This window comes from Canis lupus, chromosome 32 (assembly GCF_011100685.1).
Source record: "Canis lupus familiaris isolate Mischka breed German Shepherd chromosome 32, alternate assembly UU_Cfam_GSD_1.0, whole genome shotgun sequence".
In the NCBI taxonomy this organism is placed as follows: Eukaryota; Metazoa; Chordata; class Mammalia; order Carnivora; family Canidae; genus Canis; species Canis lupus.
Window position 1 is genome coordinate 17500644 of NC_049253.1, and position 22734 is coordinate 17523377.

The following is a 22734-nucleotide window of genomic DNA, read 5'->3' on the forward strand; positions in this document are numbered from 1 at the left end:
ATGCAGAATTTAAGATTGTGTCAGACTATAATTTCATGCTAACTTTGTTTATTCCCCTCTTCAATTACTAAAGTTACCACCCTAGACTCTGGAAAATAACCGGAGACAATGTTTGTTTGGTGGCAAATTAGCAGCTGACGTCCCGGCTCTCCCTGAGTGTGACTATGTGCATGCAATTTAATTATGTTGCAACTGAGCATTATGGTGTCTAAACTAACTTTCCTTTATTCTCTAGGATTTATTTCATGTTTGGGAAAAGCAAGGGAAAGTGGTGAATACCTTCTAAAGTGGAAAATTTTAAACCCCGAGCTACAGAGATGGAATGCACACCCATAATATTTACATAAAATATAATCATTTCTTCTGTTCTGACTGGAAAGCTGAGAGCAGAAGTGAGGGCTCAAGCTACTGCTTTTAATTGAGTTACAGGGAGTGGATGTTCTAAGGCCTCTATCTTTAGGGCAATGCAGTAAACCATGATTATGACTGTGGTTGGGAAAACATTTTAAAAGTAGAATAAGGTAGCAGAGGACCAAGAACATCTAACTTTATGGACTCTGTGGGTTTTATTTTTGGCATTTGTAAATCTATAGTCCTTCATAAACAGAACAAAGTGGTCAATTTTCACAGGGGCTGTGCTGGCACAGTGATATCAAGGGCTTAGTTTGGGAAAAAAAAAGTCATTAAAAATAACTATGCACGAAGAATTCAATCATAAATAATGTGCCACAAAGGATCTGAAGAAATTCAAAGGCAATAAATGATTTACTTCAGCGTATCTCAAAATCTGCTACTGGCTGTCTGGCTGTAAGTATTGTGAATCCCCAAGGAGCTCCACCAAATGTTCTTCTTTCTCTCCTTTCTTCATCCTATCCTCCTTATCTTCCTTCTTCCTCCACTTTCCTCCTCCTCAAAGCTGGCAGCTTGTTGGTCATTCAGGAAACAGGCTCTAGAAGGAGACAAAGAAAGCAAAAATTAAAAAATTCATTAGGTCCCTTTTCCTTTCCACTTAGGTCCCAAACTGTGATGTAGCCTTTCTGTGATTTCTTTTCCTCCATCAATACTACTTTAAAATGTTGTTTTTGGCATGCCTGGGTGGTTCAGTCAGTTGAGCATCTGACTCTTAATTTTGGCTCAGATCATGATCTCAGGGACATGAGATTGAGCCCTACCTGTGTTGGGCTCCGAGCTCAGCAAGGAATCTGCTTCAGATTCTCTCTCTCCTGCCCCTCCCACTTACGCACTCTCTCTCTAAAGTAAATAAATCTTAAAAAAAAAAAAAAAAAAAAAAACGGAAAAGAAAAGAGAGAAAACAGGGAAACTGACATTGCTTGGAACCAAAAAATAAAGATCATTCAAGACCTCTAGGCTTTGGCATATTTTTCATCTTATCTTTTCCTCTTTCCCAAATTTTTGTCTCTTCTAATTACTTGTGGCTTCCTCTTTGACCTCTCTCTTCCTCTTGTGGCAGACACTCACTGTAGCAGGAAATTCTGCTGTCTCATTCATGTGTCATTCATGGATATGTAGTGACCTCTTTTTGCCACGTCCTCAAGCCCTGGCCTCTTCACACTTTCCAGAATTAATTTATTCTGGACTCTCTGTGGGTCATGGTTTTCTCTCCTATGAAGACTTTCCTGCCTCCCTGTCCTTCCCAAACGCAATTAATCCCTCCCTTCCTTGAGCCTCAACTACACTTTATCAAGGCAAATACAACATTTAATTGATTTTTTAAAAACTGCAGTTTTTCCCTTACTAAATGAGGACCAAGAAAATATTTACTTATTCACTTTGTCTTCCAGTACCTGTCAGTCTAATGATATTAGAATCTTAGATAATCCTTGAATCAAGGTGTATAACATATGCTAGGCACAGCCAGTTGCTTTCATACAAATTGTGATTAAATCTTTATAACAAGTCTATCATAAATGTAATATTTATTTGTTTGCTTCTTCTGTTTTTGATTTATTATGAATAAGAAAACTGAAGCTGAGAGGATGTAACTGGTGGGAAGTCACAGGTCTAATTACTGAAAGTGACAGGAAACAACTATTATGTTCTCTCCCATTCGATGGTTTTCTGATTTGATCAGCATCTCTAGTACATCTTGCTAAAACAGATTGCTGGGCCATATCCTTAGAGCTTCTTATTCATTAGGTATGGAACAGGGCCAGATAATTAGCATTTTCAACAAGTTACGAGATGATGCCAGTGCTGCTGGTCTTGGGACCATACTTTAAGGACCCCTCCTTGCAACATCTGTGCATCGTACTCTGTGAACAGGTGCGCTCCAAGTGTGTTAGTAAATAGCTGAAACTTTGCAAGGAGTCTGAGAGTTTATTTGTGTATCAAGCATGTGGACAAATTGAAGAGTCCTAACATCTCATCTACTTACTTCCCTCTCTCTGTCCCTAATAAAATTTTCAAATGCAGATAGATGCTGTTCTGGTTACTAGTCTACAAACTCATGTTTAGAAGATGCCACTGATTTCCTGGGAGATTGTTACCATTATGTGTTCTCTCCTTCCATGGATATTGGAAACATTGTTGTGTGTGAAGAGAAATAACATGCTTAACTTTATAAAGGGAGATTATCATAAGTTTACAATAAGTTGGTAAATTATAGCTCAACTTTGTGAAGGATACCCATACAGTAATTAAAGTAATTAAAAAAGATGTGGTTAAATGTATTTATGGCCATGAAAACATGGTAAATATCAGATGTTGAGTGAACATAGTAGGTTACTAAAGATATGTATATTTCAATTAACTCTATATTCAAAACTAATAAAATCAGAATAGCATTTATGTTTGGCCAGTAGCTTAGTAGACAATTTCTTCCTCCTCTTTTCTCCTCCTTCCCCCAGTTTTTCTTCTTCTCTCTTTCTTATGTCTATACCTTCTTAATTTTCTACAATAAATACCTACAATAAATTTTATAAATTTTCTACAATAACTATTGCTTACATGATAAACAATATTTAAAATTATTAGAAGCAGCAGTCCACAGTACAATCTGCATGTAGCCTGTGAATTATTCTTAGCCTGGAACTCTCTAGAACTCATATGCAGTATAGCTCTTCCCAACCACCTCCAACCTGTCTTCTTGAGGCCATCAATTATGGACAGTCCAAGTTCAGAAAGGCACTATTTTGTCCTATAATACTTCTGGATGGGGCCAGTCAGAAATCATTTCTCCTTGCTCTGTCCCAAAGAGAAACTCAGTCAGCTTCTATCTTTTCATAGCAGAAAACCTGCTTGCTTAAAGAGCAAGGAAGTCTGCATGTAATCTTAGTGCTATGGTCGGCATAATTATACCCTCTTACATTAAACAAGATAATAAAAGAGGGGAAATATTTCTGTTCCTGTGATTCAGATACTAAGAAGAATTGCCAAGATTCATGGAGGACTTTCTAGACCCCAGACACTGTGAAAAGTATGTCACAATGTCATTAATGATATCACAATTCTCCCAGCTTCTCAAACATGACAATAATATCCCCAACACAGCACTTTTTTGTTGCTCTTTCCTCTGCCTGGAACCTCATCTCCCTCCGTATTTGCAAGACTTGCTTTCTTAGTTCACTTGATTCAGATCTCTGATCATAGAAAACCTTCCAGGAGATGTTTTCCCTGTTGCCATTTCTAGAGAAGCACCTTATCGTCTCGATTACCTTAGCTCACATTTTCTTCATAGCAGTTACCACAGCAGGTGTCCAATAAATGTTAAGTTTATGAATCTCATCTTCATCACAACCCTATGAGATGGATATTGACATGATGCCTATCTTCAAGGTTGAGAAAGAATTAAGTAAATTGCCCATTTGAACCAAGTTGTCTGACATCTGAGCGTATGTTCTTAGTCACCACTTATTGGAATGTTCTTTTTTTGACTGGATGAAGTGTATTGTCTCAGTGTTAAAAACAGGCACTTGAAAGAGCAGAGATGGATAGATAGTAAAATATCGCTGATAATGAAATGCCCAGACACATGACAAATTACTAGGGGTATGCATATGAAAAATGATGTGTACTTTCAAGCTATCAGCAGGCAATTGAAAATACCTTCTTTTATGAGAGGGTCAAGATAGTTTTGTTTTAAGATCTGTACTTACCGGCAGAATTGATTGCAGTTATGTGCAGAGAAAAATATTTCATTCTCTATCTCTGACAGAAAGTGGAAAGAGGAAACACTGAAAACAGGAAAATATGTGTGATATCTATAGAACAGCAGATACGTAACTCACAGAGCAGCTGAAGAATTAAATCAGAGGTATGTTTTGGCATTCTTTGCAGGCTCTACTCACTTCCTTTAGATTCCTTTTCTTTTTTATCATGCAAGTCTTGGATCTGGTACCCCTTTTCTGTCCCTATGCCTGAGACTTATAGGATGTCACTGGCAAGGATCTTCCTAGTAACAGCAGGAAATCAGAAGAACTCTCAAAGGAACCAAAGAATGGGGAATCCAGGGTGGAGCTAATTCTGCTGTCCTCCAGTAGCCCTGGACCTGATCTGAACAGGTAATATTAGGGATGTATTGGACAATATGATTATTTCTCTGGTATAAAACCTACACCTTTTGGCAAAACTTCACTTATGTTGAAGCTTGAAGTTCCTACACTCTTTCCTTCAAGGACCATCTGGTCCACTCTTTCTCATTGCCTGGGACAGAAATATGCCAAAAGGAATTACCCTTTTGTAGTGTGTACTCTTACAAAATCTGAAGTCTATTCATTGAGAGATTGTTTCTTAACATAAAGCATTTTCAAAATTTTTTGAAGTTTTATAAGGAGACAGGATGGCAAATAAATAAAGTTCTTTTTAAAACTCATGTTTCAAAGTCTGTAAATATCACTCTGTTTTGAGTAGATGGCATAATTTTGAGGGGCTCCAGGTTTCCCTCCAATCTTATTGCTACTTGATACACTGGACCAAGACTGTTCTGAGCTCCAACAGAAACAAAACCTATATTGCCTTCAACAAGCTAGGGCCACCCACTTTGCACATTCCAGTGCAAATTCAAATGAGATCTAGAGAAGGTTAAATCACATGCTGATGTCTGACCACAATCTAGACATGAATATTGGAGGAAGATTTATTTGCTTCTTCTGGCCAACTGCCTTTTTAGTTTCTTTTCTTCAGAGAAAAAGAAAAAAATTATATATATAATTATTATAATTATTTATTATATATATGCATTTTTTTTAAAAAAATTATTTATTTATTTGACAGAGAGAGAGCTTTTACAAGCAGGGGGAGTGGCAGAGGGAGTGGGAGAAGCAGGCTTCCTGCTGAGCAGGGAACCCCACTGAGGCTTGATCCCAGGACCCTAAGATCATGATCCAAGCTAAAGACAGATGCTTAACCAACTGAGCCATCCAGGCACCCTGCATATAGGCATTCTATTACATTTTCACAGGCATGGAAGATAAACCAAGGACATCCAAGGTATCATACTAGGAATTACAGAAAAATAAATTGAAGTAAAAGAAGACAACACAAGTATATAAAGAAATAATTTATTAAGACTTTCCTGAAATAAGACTATTTCAACTATATATTTAAGAGGGATATCAAATGCAAGACTCCAAGGAAATTGTTCCTATCTGTTCCTCAGGAATCTAACATTGAGCAAGATTTACCCAATCGAGAAATGACTGGAGAAGCCACATCAAAGAAATTTGTGTGATCACTGAATCTGTTCAACCATAGAATAAAGACTGAAATAAATGTTAAGGTTATGAGATCAGTTAGAAATGTAAATAATACAATCTGCAGCAATTCAAAAATTAGCCATAGTTGGAAATGTAAATATTCTGATGTCTTTTGTAACAAATCAAAGAGTAAAGATGGCTGAGTATATTTAATAACACAAAGAGAAATATAACTAGCACAGAGAAACTTCCAACCCATATACCACCATTGGACTCACAGGGAGTCTATAAATTATATTTAAAGCTGTGAAAAAAAGAAGACATCTGAAATAGTATAACAGAAAAAAAATAGTTATATCAACAAATTCAATAAGACTAAACTCAAATTTGGATGACAAAGCAAAATTCTATGCTAAAACAAAAGAAAAAAGTCATGCTGGGTGAATGCTAAGAAAAGGAAAGCAGATTATCCCACACAATATGGAACAAGTAGAGAAAGATGTCTAAGGACTTCTTTCTTTTCCAGCTCTCCTATAAGCATTGTACTCAGATCATTCTCAGCAGAGATTTATAACAAATTGTATAATAACAGAATAAATTAAATTATTCTAATATGTTAAAAAAGAAGGGAAGACCTTAACATCATCACATATATATGCAGATTTGTTTATTTTTGCAAAATATATTTATTTAATGCTACCCAGAAAACAATAACATGAAGGAGAACTGCATAGCAGGAGGAGCAGGGTGTTGGAGCTGGGGGGAACTCTTCGTTGCATGTCTTTTACTAGGGATAGGAAATATGAATACAATTGAATAAAATTAAAGTGGTCCATGGAGGTGGAACTGCTCATTTTGTCAAAGGGGCCCTTTACTAGAAAAAGACTAAAAGAAAAGTCATATTCTCATTCAAAGCTCAAGAAATCACTGTAGCCTGGGCTTCATTGGCAGGACCAGCTCTGCTAAGAAAGTGAGGAAGAAGAGGCAAGGGTTTAAGTGAGCCAAATCTCTGAGCACTACTCAGACTCCAGCAGGTACAGACAACCTCAGTGGTAGCTATGCACAAGGCATCCAAATGTCAGGCTCAGTTGGTTTGGACAGAACCACAGGTAATCCGCAATGAACCCAGAGGCAATGCTATCTATGTAGGCAGAGGTGCATTTATCATGAAGGGACCAGACCTATCCTTGTCCAGGCCCCTGGGATTGTGGAGGAGTTGTTCAAAGTTTAAAATGTTCAATGAGGGGAAAGTAAGCCAGACTGTCCTAAAGGACTATTACTATGAAGTATTTCTGGCAAATTGCCTAAAATGAATCATAAAAAACAGGGACCTGAATCTCCAAGCATTCTGTAACATGTTATGATGTTTCCTCATTTTAAGCACTCAATTTTATACCTAACGATGTACCTAAAGCTTATGATTTTAGATTTTTTATTAAAAAAAGATTGAAATTCTTAAGATTGCATTTTCACAAGTGCCTATTATCGCCCTGGAATATAGGCCTATGGTTTGCTGATGCCACAGTTTAGTTTAGGGATCCTCTTTTCCTCCCACTCTTTTTTTTTTTTTAAATTTTTTATTTGTTTATGATAGTCACACATAGAGAGAGAGAGAGAGGCAGAGACATAGGCAGAGGGAGAAGCAGGCTCCATGCACCGGGAGCCCGACTGGGATTCGATCCTGGGTCTCCAGGATCGCGCCCCGGGCCAAAGGCAGGCGCCAAACCGCTGCACCACCCAGGGATCCCTTCCTCCCACTCTTTTAGCCAAGCATGTCAGAAGCAGCTCGAGGCGCGCAGAGCATCCCCAGGTGCACTGACAGACATTGTGAGTCCAACTACGGTGAGCTCAGTGATTTCCTGCCTCTGGAATAGCAGCATGCTTATCTGTACACCAGGGGTTTTGGGAGATGGCCCGGGGGGTGGGGAGGACTCCTTTGGCATCTAGAATGAGTTGAAATTTTTGATTCATGAGCAAGCAGCTAGGACAGTGGGGACCCTTGGGAATTTGTGACGTATCAGACTGGGCTTCCTGCTGATTTGAGCAGGTGGGAGATTGAATCTGGGAACTCTGAAATATCAATTAAAGAGTGACACTGAGCCTTGGGCTGCTGGGAACTGCCCATACTATTTATGTTGAATTCTGAAATTGCATTAAGCATGTTAAAATTGAATCAAGGTGTCTCTATTGATACCTTATAGCTTACTAAAATATGGAAGTGAAAAGGGGTTTAATGGGATTCCAAACATCCCAGAAACCACTTTTTTATACTAATTTCCTGACTTTTTTCATAACTCACACTATTCCTTTTTCTTTAAATTCCTTATATTTTTCCAACCAGGACAAACAGTCACTCCTCTGTAATGATTATTCCAGGCCTCCACTACCTTTCACTCCAAGGATACAAAAAAGTGAACCAGTTTATTCTCATTTCACAGCTGCTATACACTAGCAGAAAGGGTCCTGAACATGTAATTAATTCAGGCAAAGGAAAATTGAGTGAAGAAAGAAAACCATGCACCATTCAAGCTCAATCATCATTTTATGACAGTGTGCTCAAGTAGGGCTATAATCATGGCAAGGCTTTCCATTATTGATTAGTTAATCAAAGAAAATATGTACCACTTCTACATACACTTAGCTTTCAAAAATGATATTTTTAAAACAAGAAAACTTTAGCAAGATAAATATCTAATAGATTATTTTTATTGACTCATGGGAGGAGAAATAGAAAAAGTAATGCCAGTTTTAGTATTTTTTAAAACAGAATTGCTGAGGATTTGTGAAAAGGATCATTTTCATCAATGTTTTTCTTTTTTACCCCTTGGCTCTCACCTCACAGTTGGAGAACTGATAATTCCATCAGTGAGATCCTTAGGAGAGAGCCAATCCCCTCTCTGGCTACTCAGAAGGGTAAATCTCATGTTACACCACACACAGCAAAAACCTCTTGGCCCTGTCGCTCCTTCGGCTCATTGCTTGGAGAGAAACCAGTATCAGAAATGGATTCATGGGGTCTCAGCCCTGCATGGGTCCCTGAAAGATCTAGAAAGAGACTAACAGTGTGTCACCAGGTTATATGTTATTGCCAAGCTTGAATATTGTCTCAGATTTACCAAATAAATTCCTAAACAATCCTACACATTTATATAGTATTACTGTTAGGAAGTTATAAATCTGAAAGAAACTTTTCTCAACCATCAATGATTAAAAATTGATCATTTTTGGGATCCCTGGGTGGCGCAGCGGTTTGGCGCCTGCCTTTGGCCCAGGGCGCGATCCTGGAGACCCGGGATCGAATCCCACGTCGGGCTCCCGGTGCATGGAGCCTGCTTCTCCCTCTGCCTATGTCTCTGCCTCTCTCTCTCTCTCTCTCTGTGACTATCATAAATAAATAAAAAATTTTTAAAAATGATCATTTTTAATCACAGAAGATGTATAACTAATTTTTCAGTTTTTGTCTATGGCAAATGGCATTACAAAACCTTTGTCTTGAAAGATGATCAAAGAATATGCAGCAAAATGTAGGAAAATATTATAGAAATGTGTTCACATGTTAAGTTTTAAGAATGATGCTAATTTTCTATATTTTGTGATCTTGATGGTATTGGACAGCTTTTAAAGGGTACAATTTATTATGATTTATTTTCTCATTCTAAATATTTACTTCTATAAGCAATTTTATAGTGGTAATTTTTTTTTTCTTAAAGAAGCCTCCTCCAGTTGTACATCCTTCAGATATCATATAACTTGAATCCACTTGATCAGGAGGATTTTCAATTGTATAAAATGGTGTTTGGAAATTAGCGCTTTCTAATTAAACAGTCTTGGTTCAAATTTTGCCCTTGAGGCTTTCTAACTACATGATGTAGGCATTGTTTCACTAATTCTCTAAATCTCATCTGTTATGTTGGAATAACATTAGTACCCATCTCATAGAATCAGTAAGAAAATATAACAACTTGACAGGGTGCATATGAAAGCAGCTGACAGGTTCCTAACACTCCTACTAATGTCTGAAGAGCTGTCAAATAAATTTCCTAAACTTATAAAGCCCAAATGAAACTCTTTTGTTTTCCTTCAAAATGACTCCTTGCCTTGCCTTTTCTCCTAGTATTAACATTCATCCAGTTTTTCAGACTAAATATCAAGGAGCTTCATGTGTTACATCTAATTCCATCAGCCACCTCTGTTAACTGTATTTTCAAAAAATTACCCCTAAATGACAATTCCTCACCACTACTGCCCTGGTCAAAACCTCCTACTGCCCTAGTCCAAATTATTAATGTCTCTCTATATAGCTGCAATAGCTTACTACTGGCTCTCTTGCTTCCTACCCACCCACCCCAAGTCTATTCTCTTAGTCCCTTATTACCACTTCTGAGACATTTATCGGTTACTCTCTTCCTGTAACAAATCTTTAGTTGTCTACCTACTCCTCATCCCACTCCTATTATCCTGATGTAAGTCCATCAAGTATAAACTTCTCAGGCATTTTTCACCCTTGTTTGAGATAGTGAGTATGACCCAGAGTCCACATCTCCTACATGACTCCTAAAGACCCAACTAGAACCTAGTTCTCTGTTCCTTGGTGTTCTTCATGCAGACCCCATGCCTCACAAACATCAAACAAAACCATCCTACTTCATGCTGACATTTCACATTGGTCTCAGGATGAATCTTATCACCTACAAACTAGAATACTTCCTAGATGATAAATTTTGAGATCCCATTCTGTGACAAAATTCACCATATTTTTAATCTCTCACTTCCCCCAATATTCCTTCTTTTGGGCTCTCCTGAGTCTTCTAATTCCTATACCCTCATCTTTTGGTCCAGTCTCCCCCATCCCCTTGCACTTAACTTTTCTTCCTATCCAGCCTGTATCCCATGACATATCACAGAGGCTTCTATTAAATAGGAGATCAATTATTTTAGAGGATGGGGATGTTAGGTCAATGAAACCATCTACTTCCTTGTCCTTGATAGCTGAGCACTGTTGGAAGAACTCATATAGTCATGCTAACTTTGATGACTACAAATACAGTGTTTCCTCAACTGGGAAATCCTTTTAGCAGTCTCTGATTGGCTACTTTTGCAATTCCCCACAATAATTATTACAAATCTCCAGCATTTGAGGAAGCTTGTGTGGCTCAGCAGTTAAGCATCTGCTTTCCGCTGGGGGCGTGATCCCAGGATCTGGGATCAAGTTCCACATCGGGCTCCTGGCAGGACGCCTGCTTCTCCCTCTGCCTGTGTCTCTGCCCCTCTCTCTTTCTCTGTGTCTTTCATGAATAAATAAATAAAATCTTAAAAAAAAAAAAACCACGAATCTTCACCATTTGTTTCAAATCACCATTACCTCTGCTTTCTTTCCCTATTCTACAGTTAACATTGTCTCCTTCACAAAGAAGGATTAAAGAATGGGTATCTTTAATTCATCCAACTAACAGTTATTTTTTTTACAAGATTTTGTTTATTTATTCATGCGAGGCACACAGAAAGGCAGAGACATAGGCAGAGGGAGAAGCAGGCTCCCTGCAGGGAATCTGATGCAGGACTTGGTCCCAGGACCCCGGGTTCACAACCTGAGCCAAAGGCAGATAGATGCTCAACCACTGAAGCATCCTTCCAACTAACAGCTATTAAGACACTACTGTTTGCTGAGTACTATTGTTGGCGCTTAGGTATACCACCAAATAAGTCAAGTAAAGTTCTTTTCTCATCTTTAACTCTCCCCTGCCCATCAAAAACATATCAGAAATATATAACAAAAAAAAATTTTAAAGTAGTCATACCAGGAATTTTTCTTGGTGGAAAATGCAGCAGTGAAAAGAATAAATATAATAGCATTCCCTCATGGAGATTTTGTTTTAGTGAGTGGAAGGAGAGAAAAGGACAATAAAAAACACATAAATTTAAAAGTATATATATTATATATAATATTTTATATATACTATATGTATTATTTTATATAATATGTATACTATATATTAATATATGATATATATACACTTAAATTTATGTGCTTTAATATATAATATATATTATATATACATAAATAATATGTAAATTGTATATGAATATATGTATATATAGCCAGATGAACAAGGTAAGGGGGATAGAAAGTAATGATAAGGTATGACTATAAAGTCAATAAAATTACTGTTAAATCACTTTCAGAAATCACCAACAGCTTATAAAGAATGGAAATGGGACAAGAAAACATCAGATTCTGTACCCACAAAGAGAACTGACCCAACATAGTAAGCAGCTGAAAAATGGGAATGTCAATTAATTCCTCTCTTCCCTTCTTTGCCTCTTCTATAAGGCCAGGGTTGAATATCAACAGTCATGTTCAAAGGTTTGAGAACATCATTTGTCAAGTTAACCAATATTCCAAAAGTTTTAGGTTTATGTAAATTCTATGATCCCTAAAGTTAGCAGTGGCCTCACACACATTTCTAAAGCCTCCCCCACCTGGCCATCTGCACCTCCTTCTCCAGCCTTCTATGTTACCAAGTGAGAGAACACAACCATCTGCCTTCAGCAAGTACGCCCAGTTGCCTTACAGATTTCTATGAATTTCAAACAAACAAACAAACAAAAAAGGAGTGGAAAGCAATGGACTTAATATGTTTTAACCAACACCCACCCATCAGTTTCTTTGTTAAATGTTCTGCACATATGCTTATTAGGTGCTGTGTTTCATTGCAGTATTATTCCAACTAAAAATGGATTTTTCCTGTAATTATGCATTTCTAAGTTTAAAATACTGTTATTTCTAGCAGAATTCTCTGTACATGATGGAATTCTATAGTAGAATTATGTTCATGTTTGGCCTCCCAGAGTCCATCATCCTAGTGCCTCAGTTTCCCTTTAGAGAACTACTTCCTCCCAACTCTCAGCATATGATTTATATAGTGGAGCTGATTCAGATCTCAGCTACCATAAACATGTGTTACAAAACTGGGCAAAAAGGAACCATACAAATTGTTTTGGGAAAGTTGTGTGATTCACCAAGCTCTAGTAGAGTGTGTGACTTTTACTTCACTGCTAGGAGACAGTGAACTGCTACTTCTAAGTGAAACTGGAAGGGCCCTACACTGCCAGTAGAATGCAAAATGGTACAACCACTTTTAAAATTTTTCTATTTTTCAAAAGAGCAAACCATAATCATACAACCCAGACATTCCACTCCTAATAATTTACCCCAAAGAAATGAAAGCCTATATGCTCACATCCTCAAGATGTGCATAAAGATTCACAAGAGCCCCCAAAACTGGAAACAATCTAAATATCCATCAATATATGAATGGATAATCAAAATGAATGGGCCATTTGCATTCAATGGCAAGGTACTCAGCAAGGAAAAGAATAAAGTACTGATAAATGTAACACATTGAGTGAGTTTCAAAATCACTACGGTATAGTGGAGAAAATGCTAGACACAAAAGAGTATGTAGTATATGACCCCACTTATTTAAACTTTTAGAAAATAAAAATTAATCTTTGGTGACAAAAATCCTATCAGTTGCGGTCTAGGACTGTGGGGGGTGCAATGGGAAATAGCCACTGCAGGGGGGCAAAAAGAATCTTGGGGATTATAGAAATGTTTGTTGGGCAGCCTCGGTGGCTCAGCGGTTTAGCGCTGCCTTTGGCCCAGGGGCATGATCCTGGAGACCCGGGATAGAGTCCCATATCCGGCTCCCTTCATGGAGCCTGCTTCTCCCTCTGCCTGTGTCTCTGCCTCTCTCTCTCTCTCTCTCTCTGTGTGTCTCTCATGAATAAGTAATATATTAAAAAAAAGAAAAATAGAGGGATCCCTAGGTGGCGCAGTGGTTTGGCGCCTGCCTTTGGCCCAGGGTGCAATCCTGGAGACCCGGGATCAAATCCCACGTCGGGCTCCCGGTGCATGGGGCCTGCTTCTCCCTCTGCCTGTGTCTCTGCCTCTCTCTCTCTCTCTCTATGACTATCATAAATAAATAAAAATTTAAAAAAAAATCTTTAAAAAAAAATAAAAAAATAAAAAAAAGGAAAATAGAAATGTTTGTTCACAGATAGTGGTGGTGATTCACAGAGCATACAGCTGTTATTGTTCAGCAAATTGTGCACTTTGAATACACACAAGTAAATTATATCTTGGTAGAGTTAAAAATAAAAATTGAAGGAATAATAAAACCAATTTACAGTTGCTCTGATTTTTATTATCAACATGTGCCAACAATTCTAAATGATCTTTTGTTGATATATATTTTAAACAGTTTCTCCTGTTATGTTGCTTTCTATGTGAAAGTTAATTCAGGGACCGCCAACCATGCACTTGGCTCCCAACTCTGTGGACTTACTACAGATCATTGTTTTGAGAGTACTGCCTCAACAGTTTGAAATAGTTTGGGCTCTGTCTGAGTAGAGTTGATCTGTGATGTACAGGCAAATGTTTAACAAATGGATCCCTGAAGAAATAACCTTGAATTATTGTACTTCCAGATTTCTTTGGTATACTATGCCTTCCATGACTACTTTCAAACTGCCAGTGTGATGGCACTGAGCAAGGAGGTGGGAATAGATGCTCACAATAGCTACTGAGCCAATATGAATCCACACCAGGACAGTACTGAGTAGGATGATCCAGTCTTTGTGGTATACAATTCCTACATTTAAGCCTATGCTTAAATAAGCATGATCCCAGTAACTATATAGCTAAGGAAACAGAACTTTATTGATTCAGCTCATCATTCTATTTGCAAATTATCTATAACTTGCAGAGTTTACACGTTGGGAGCACTTACAAATATGTCATTGTTCTGTTTTTTTTTTTAAATGCAATAATGTAATTAAAAGTGTTAATTACTGTTTTTTTAATTATAGCATGTAATTAATTTGTTTCCACTTGCAGAGTTAAGTATACTAAGTTCAGTGACAAAATATTTATGTCTATGCTTCTTTTTTGGAATTATTACTATTCCTTTCATTTCATGAATATTACTGAAAATAATTTTCTTTATAATGGAAAAGTGTTTAAAAATGGTCCATTCCAAGTGCCCAATATACTATATAAATAGTATATTTATATAGTATGGCCTATAAATAGGCCACTAAACAGATTGATTATATAAGCCTGGAAAGGTCAACTGTAAACCAAAATATAATTTTAAATAAAGATTCCAAATGTGGACAGAGAGTTTACTATAAAAGTAAAAGTCAGACTTGGTACCAAATGTGTTATTTCTAATTTGTCTACAATTCATTCACCTACCAAAAACATAAACTAGAATGGAATTTGTTGCTAGTTTTTAATTCATACTGCCATTAAACTTCTATGGTTTCTATTTTTTCACCTCTTTTTCAGTAAAATAAATAAATTACAATTGACAATACTTGTCATCTTTTCTGGATTTAAAATTCTTATATATAAGCAGATACTATCATTTTCTTCTAGCACTGGCAACTTTGTAACAAAGAAAAGTTAAATGATCTAGGAAACAAAACTAGGAAAGGCAAATTCAGATCTTATAACTCATTCACTAGTGACACAATTATTTAACCCACAGAACTATCTGATCCATCAAACATTTTTAACAAACTTACAATGAAACAAATTTTGAGAAAATCTTTTTCCTAGAATCCAATAACAATAGATAGTATTTATTGAGCACTTAACATGTCTGTTACTCTGCTAATTACTTTATGAAGATCATCTCACCTGTTTTATAGAAGTCCAAAATTTTAGGGGCCCCTGGGTGGCTCAGTCCACTAAGCATCCAACTCTTGATTTTGGCTCAGGTCATGATTTCAGGGTCATGAGATCAAGCCCTGCATCTGCCCCATGTCAGGCTCCAAGCTCAGTGGGGATTCTGTTTGAGATTCTTTCTCTGTCTCCGCCCCTCCCCCTGCCCCAGCCTTGGCTCACTTGCACACACTCTCTCAAATAAATGAATAAATCTTTCTAAAAAAGTCCGAAATTTTAATGTCTCCATTTTCACAAATGAGAAGAGTGAAGCATAGTATTTGAAATAACAAGTTCATAGTGACAGTGTAATGAGTGGAAGCAGAAAGCTAAAACTCCTGTTTTACTCTAAAGCCTATGTTAATACCAGAGCTGATAATTATGACATTAAATATTGAAGCACAGATAATTTAATTTCAATTTGACTTATGTTTATAAACCCAAAAACTTCCTGGTAAGAGATTTGAAAGTTCAGAAATGGAAATTGTACATGAAAAAGAGGTTTGGAGTTTGCTATGATTCCAGTCAAAATTTCCATCCTCCTACAAATATTCCTCTGAACTCAAAAGCAAGAATATTTATAATCTGGGTTCCTGTTATTTTCATCTCTGTTCAGGTAATCAGTATGTGACAGCAACTTACCTTGAAAATGCCATTATTTTTTAGACTAAAGAACAGATCTGTCATGACTATCAATTTAGAATACCATCCCTGTGTTAAAAAGAAGCTAAGCTATTCATCTACTCCGTACATTTTTTTTAACAAAAGAAAGAAAAAGACATTGAAGATAGGTTTTCTTGTTAATGTTAACAGAGGCTGTGTGCTTCCAACTTGAATAATATTCCTGAGTTATTTTGCAGGTAGGTAAGGAGAAGGATGTGGAAGGCAGAAGATGGTGTTTCTGTGTTGAATTAATGTGGTCACGTAAAATCTGTCACATTTAGGTAGTATTTTTTATGCATAAAATCCTTGAACTCAAAGTAATTTTATAGAAAATAGATACACGCATGGAATATCCATTTCAGTCAGTTAAGCACTTCTGAAGACCCTTTCTTCAGGCAAGAGTGAAAAAAGAAAAGCCTAGCATTTAATAGGACTATTAAATGGACTTTAATAGGACTATTAAATGCTGGGCTGCCATTCTAGTTGTATCATTTAATGGCCAAGAAATCTGACTAATCCTTTAACTTCTCTTAACCTCAGATTTTCATCTGTAAAATTGTGATAATACAGAGTTTTGTTAACTTAATGGTCAGCAAGGCACTATGCAAAAGCCAGTAATAACTATAGCTCTTTTTCACCATTTTATTACATACTACTCTCTACTTCTACTTCCAGCAAACCCGGCAATGGACAGTCAACACCCATTGTCTGGAGATACATGATGAAAATTTCCTATGCTCCTTTTCCCTTCAATCAATTATGTATTATTTATAATAAATATATATATTTATTTATGTCATATATACCCTGATATATCTGCCTTATTTAAATTTAGATATGCTCCACGAGTGCTCCAGCTTTTGTTCATATGCTGTTATCATGGTATAATTATCTATTTACACCTTTGTTCCTCCCATGTACAAGAGCTTCCAAAATTAAGTTTTCCATTTATTTTTCTATCTTCATCATCTTAGCACAACTTCTTAGCAAATGTTTGGTGAATGGGTGAATGAGGTTTTCTTTTGCTTCATAAGTGATCACTGCTACATGATAAGAGGCCTTCAGACACTTCTTTTGATGTTAGCAATGAAATGAAAGAAAAATAATAAGTTTGGGGGTGCCTGGGTGGCTCAGTCAGTTAAGTGTCTACCTTTAGCTCAGGTCATGATCTCGGGGTCCTGGAATCAAGCCCCGTGTCTCAAGGAGCCTGCTTTTACCTCTCCCTCTGCCTTTCCCTCCCACTTGGGCTTGAGCTCTCTCTCTCTCTCTCTCTGTTTTAAATAAGTAAATAAAATCTTAAAAAAAAATAGTCTAAAAGTTAGGAATTTAATAATACAGTAATAAAGAATAATCTAATTATCAGTAAACAAATATGTTTTAAAAATCAAAAGATCAGAGCTTTAAATGGCTTCACTACCATTTAAAGTATATATGGTTCAGCATCCTTCCATTAAAGTGGTAACTATTCCCAAAATAAAAATGCTCCCTATAATATATGATACTGGGTTTTAATACAGTAAGGATTCCACAATCTATCCATACACTCAAGTCACCAAATATTTATTGAATTTAATACTTTAACACTTCGTTAGCCGCTAAGGATGTTATGATGGGTCAGATGGAAAGCATGTCTACCCCCCCAGAGCTCACAGTCTCCTGGGGAAGAGAGGCACATGGATAAATTGCTGGTGATTACAAGGTACCATGAGGACTAAGATGGAAGCAGAGGGAGCAGATGCAGCAAAGAGAAAGCCACATCCTGCCTTCTGGAAGCTCTAGCAGTTACTGTGGTTCATTATGATGCTTCACTCCTCTTAAAATGCCATCGCATTGCTTATAACTTCCATTTTCATACAAGGTCATCCATTTAGCTCTAAATATTGTTCTGACAGTGAAGGCACTGTTTTCTTCCCTTTAATTTTCTTTCAGTTTTACTTATCAACTAAAACAGTAACCCATTTTGAACTTTAGAGGGTTTAAACACTAAATCTACTGTTCTTTAGATGAAGCATTTTAAAGCTAACTCTGAAACACTTTTAGGACTAGTGAACTAAGAAAATAAGAAACTTTATGAAACAATAAAGAAAAATCCAACAACATTCATACATAAAGTCAGAGAAATTTTCCATTAGAATTGTTTGCAGCAGATACCCACCACCTCCTTTAAATTTGATGATCTTTCCTTAATGCGTGCAGCAACAGGGAGCTCCCACTTAGAAAAGCTATCTTCCACTTGTGGATACCTCTAATCATTTCAAAGGTTTTATTTTACCACAACAGAGGTGGTAGGGGGAGGTGTTTAACTTCCCCTGAACTACCAGAAAATAATCTCATTTATCTTTTACATGATAAACTCTCTCTTATTGAAAGGGTGCTGTTAATGCCCTGTAAAACCTTCTTTCCTTTAGATGAAACTTTCCTGTTCCTTTAAATATGCCACTTGTTACATTATGACCATGACTTGTTATTCAATACATATCTATGAGCACCAATTTTGTCCTAGGCCCGCAGCTAGGCACTAGAGATGCAGAAGGGGTTGAAATACTAGTTGATCTTTCCAATCTCTATATGGACCCCTTTAGGGTGGACTCTAATATGGCAATGTCTTATTTAAAATATACTTTGTGTGGTCATTCTGATGAATAGAAACAATGCAGAGATGGCATTATCTTTATAAAAAGCCATTTTATACTGTTTTCTGTACTTGGATTTGTAATAATTAAAATCTTCTGGAACACTTCTTATATGGAGTCATGTTAAGCCACATATCTATGTTCTTTGTTAATATTTAATTTTGTAAGGGACACCTGGGTGGCTCAGTGGTTGAGCATCTGCCTTCAGCTCAGGTCGTGTTCCCAGAGTTCCAGGATGGAATGTAGTCCCACATTGGGCTCCGTGCGAGGAGCCTGCTTCTCCCTCTGTCTATGTCTCTGCCTTGCTCTGTGTATTTCTCATGAATAAATAAATAATCTTAAAAAATATATATTTAATTTTTAGAGCCTAAATTGTGTATTTTCTCTGTTAAACTTCATGTTGTTCATTTGACCTATCAAATTAAGTTGCACTTTTATTCAGAAATACAATGTATTAGCTGTTCTTTATAATTGTCTGCATCTAAAATTTTTCTAACTATGCCTCAGTCTTCATTTATCATGTAGATTTTGCAGAATGATAGTGAATATTCTAGGACTATAACCTGTAGTTTGTTTTGCACCCTAGGGTGTAATTCTTATGAACTTTGACTCTCTATAAAAGAGGAGTCACCTGATAAAGAGTAGAAAATACTTCTCTGTATTCGATTCCCATTCTAGTGTCCATACTAAATATGCTTTATGACCTAGGGCAATTTAATGGCCTTCTTTTAGCCTTGATTTCCTTTTCTATAAATGTAATGATACCTTTTAAATTCCTATAAGTATATAAAATTTAAATTCTTACGTGTGTATAGAATTTCACTGGTGATCAAAGCTTCTTGATCTCAGGCACTTATTTAATGTATTCATTGCTATATATCCAGAATTCATATGAATACGTGCAGTAAATTTATAAAAAAGTCATTTCTGAATAAATGCATGGCATATAGTAGATATCAATAAACACAGGTTTAACTTCTCCTTCCCTGTCTACCTTGAGCCTCATTTCTTCTTGGCAAAGTTTTACCCTGGACACTTTGAAGATCATTGCCTTTCATATGGAAAGTAGAAGTAAAATAAACGTTGGCTTGTTCTCCTTTCTCCCTTTTAACATCACATCAGAGCCATGATTAATCCTTCCTTATCGTCTTTTTTCATTCAAAGCAGAAAAATAGACATTTTTTTGTTGTCCTCAGTATATTTCACAAACCCTAGCTTATTCTGAGTTTTAATATTTTTGTAATGAATTTTCTGGTTAGAATGCTTCTTTATATTCTTCCTTTGAAATATGCCTCTTCTTCCATCATTTGTGCATTCCTAGATAACTCCCCATAGAGCCATACTGATTTCTTTAGAAGTCATCTTCTTTTTCTTTTCTAGGGGATTATTTATGATTGGACTATAAGAATTTGTTTTCTTAGAGATTTCTGTCCGTCTTGAATCACCTCCTTCTTTTAAGTTGCTGAACATAGACTTATGGGGTTTTTTGTGAATATTGTGAAGCTGCTTTCCTAAAGGCCAATGCACATATCAGACTATACCTTGTATATAATCTTCCTTTGATTTTTTTTTTGCCAATGTTTAAACACCAAAAATCACCTCATTTTTTCTTGCAATGATTTTCAAAGTAGCAATCTCTAGTTGCTTCCATCACCTTCTAGAAAATGAATCTATTAGTAAGAAAAGTCAATAATGTATTGGAGTTTTTACTTTAAATGGAATGAGGCTTCCAAAAGCCATCTTTCTATATATTGGCTTCAATATACTTCCCTGTATCTTTTATATATTAGGTACATGCCTCTATCCCTGTATTTTGTTTTGTTTTTTTTTTTAATTTTTATTTATTTATGATAGTTACAGAGAGAGAGAGAGAGGCAGAGACACAGGCAGAGGGAGAAGCAGGCTCCATGCACCGGGAGCCCGATGTGGGATTCGATCCCGGGTCTCCGGGATAGCGCCCTGGGCCAAAGGCAGGCGCCAAACCGCTGCACCACCCAGGGATCCCCTATCCCTGTATTTTTATTACATTATCCAACTCAGCCAACTGGTCTAATATGTCTTCTGGCCTTTGTTTTCACTCAAATAACTTCCAAATGCATTCTACCACAGTAACCTCATGATTTGCCCTAGAGATGAATACTTGATAACTTAGAGGAGACTTAGTTATGTGCTCTGTGAGATTCTTACCCCAAAAAAATGTAAGCAGGAAGATACTGGGTCAGGCTGAAGTGACACGGACATAGTGTGATCTACCCACATTTTAGGGCTGATCCTGCATGGGGGTGGGGAGCGGTGGTTAATGAGATAAACAGAAGTTCATTACATAATTTTCCTTGTAGTAAACCAAGCTTGAGTCCATCGGGTGGGGAAAAATATGCAGGCAGCATTAGTTCAGACTGTAAGAAGGAGTTGGAAATCAGATAGACAGAACCTTTAAGTCTAAGCAAAGATGGGAGAAGAAGGAGCAAGTGTATCTTACACAGCCAAGGGAGCCACCCATTCTAATAAGTTTGGTCTCATAAATATTTATTTTCTGTGTTCATAGTGTAGCCAAGTGCTCCCTCCACCATGTCCTACTAATACTTTGAGACAATTTATACTCCTTCTATAATTTCAACTTTACAATGATAAATACCTATATTCCGATGCACAGTCATCTCAAGAAACAAATACTCCTCGTGGATCTTCTCTCTATTATTTTATCCTGAGAATTAGTGGGAAATCTTTTCAACATTGTTCTTCCAAACATTTTCATTGGATTGTTTTGTTAGTGTATTATCTTTCTCTAACTCAAATTCAGCTTAAAGCACATCTAAAAATAAAAGGCTGAAAACCTGTGGTCATAATCTCATAGTCAAATTTTGTTTTTGTTTTTGTTTTGTTTTATTTTTATTTATTCATGATAGACACAGAAAGAGAGGCAGAGACATAGGCAGAGGGAGAAGCAAGCTCCCTGTGGAGAGCCTGATGTGGGACTTGATCCCAGGGCCCCGGGATCACATCCTGAGCCAAAGGGATGCTAAATCACTGAGCCACCTGGGTGTCTCTCCCATAGTCAAATTTTAAAGTATTCTTTAAAGGCCTGACTTTGTTGCTACTGAACTATTCTTTAGCATTTATACCACATGTCAGTTTTTTGAAATCTTGGTTATATTATCAAATATGTGTGTAATAAATCATTTTAGTTATGTGAATACTAATTTTAAATGTGACAACTTTTTAGCATTTAAACACTATTATTTTAATATATAGTACCATTTATTTTATACTGACATCAATTTGTCCAGTTTTCCAGAATTAAGTTTTCAGTGTATACTCATTAGATTTTCCATAGTATACTTTCTATAGTCCAAAATGGTAGAATTTAAAGAATTTACACATAGAGACACAGGTACTATATTTTTATAATCTTACTTAGCATTTCATTATTTTTACTCACTATTAATAAAGACAGAAACTAGCTAGGGAAACTTACACAATGATCTCTCCCAGGAATTAAAGTTGACAGAAGAGAGAATGAATGTGAAGCAAATGCTGAAATACTCTTGGGATCACACCTTCCCACACTGTCCATCACAGTGGACCCAGGCCCAGAAGAATGAACTCTTTGTGATCAAAGAAAAAGAACACAAGATTTGCATCTGGGTAGATAGTGATTGAATTTTTCAGTCTTCTGGAAAATTAAAGTTTGACCAAAACATACACTTCTGTGTTGTTTCCTTTGAGACGGCCAAGAGTATGAGATAATAATTCTAAGCATCTCAAATACCAAGAAATGCCAAGATTGATGCATTGTTTCCTATTTCATGAGCTCAGGACAGGATGCTCAGCTCATAAACACATTTAGGGAGCTTTATAAGACACAAAATCACTTACACAGCACTATGATTCTCTATTTTTAATTCCCTTTCAAATTAATTTTATGACTTCGCAGGGAGTCTGTTCAATTCCCTACACAGATCATGAAATTTTGATTAAACATTTAATGAGATTCTTTGCATAGATCTGTCTTATTTCCCAAGCTCCTTTATTCCACCATGTCTATTCAACTCAG

At 36.6% G+C, this 22734-nt stretch overlaps 1 long non-coding RNA gene across 4 annotated transcripts; it reads left to right on the forward strand.

Annotated features, from left to right (window-relative positions):
- Positions 1-3513: 3513 nt before the first annotated feature.
- On the forward strand, positions 3514-22348 carry LOC111093599. 4 transcript variants are annotated; one of them, XR_005382533.1, is made up of 5 exons: positions 3514-3811; positions 4175-4273; positions 4390-4520; positions 11838-11920; positions 22173-22348. It is a non-coding gene; the product is annotated as an uncharacterized LOC111093599 (long non-coding RNA). The 4 variants fall into 4 exon arrangements; XR_005382531.1 differs by having other exon boundaries at positions 4175-4520; XR_005382534.1 differs by lacking the exon at positions 11838-11920 and having other exon boundaries at positions 4175-4520.
- The last annotated feature ends 386 nt before the right edge of the window (positions 22349-22734 follow it).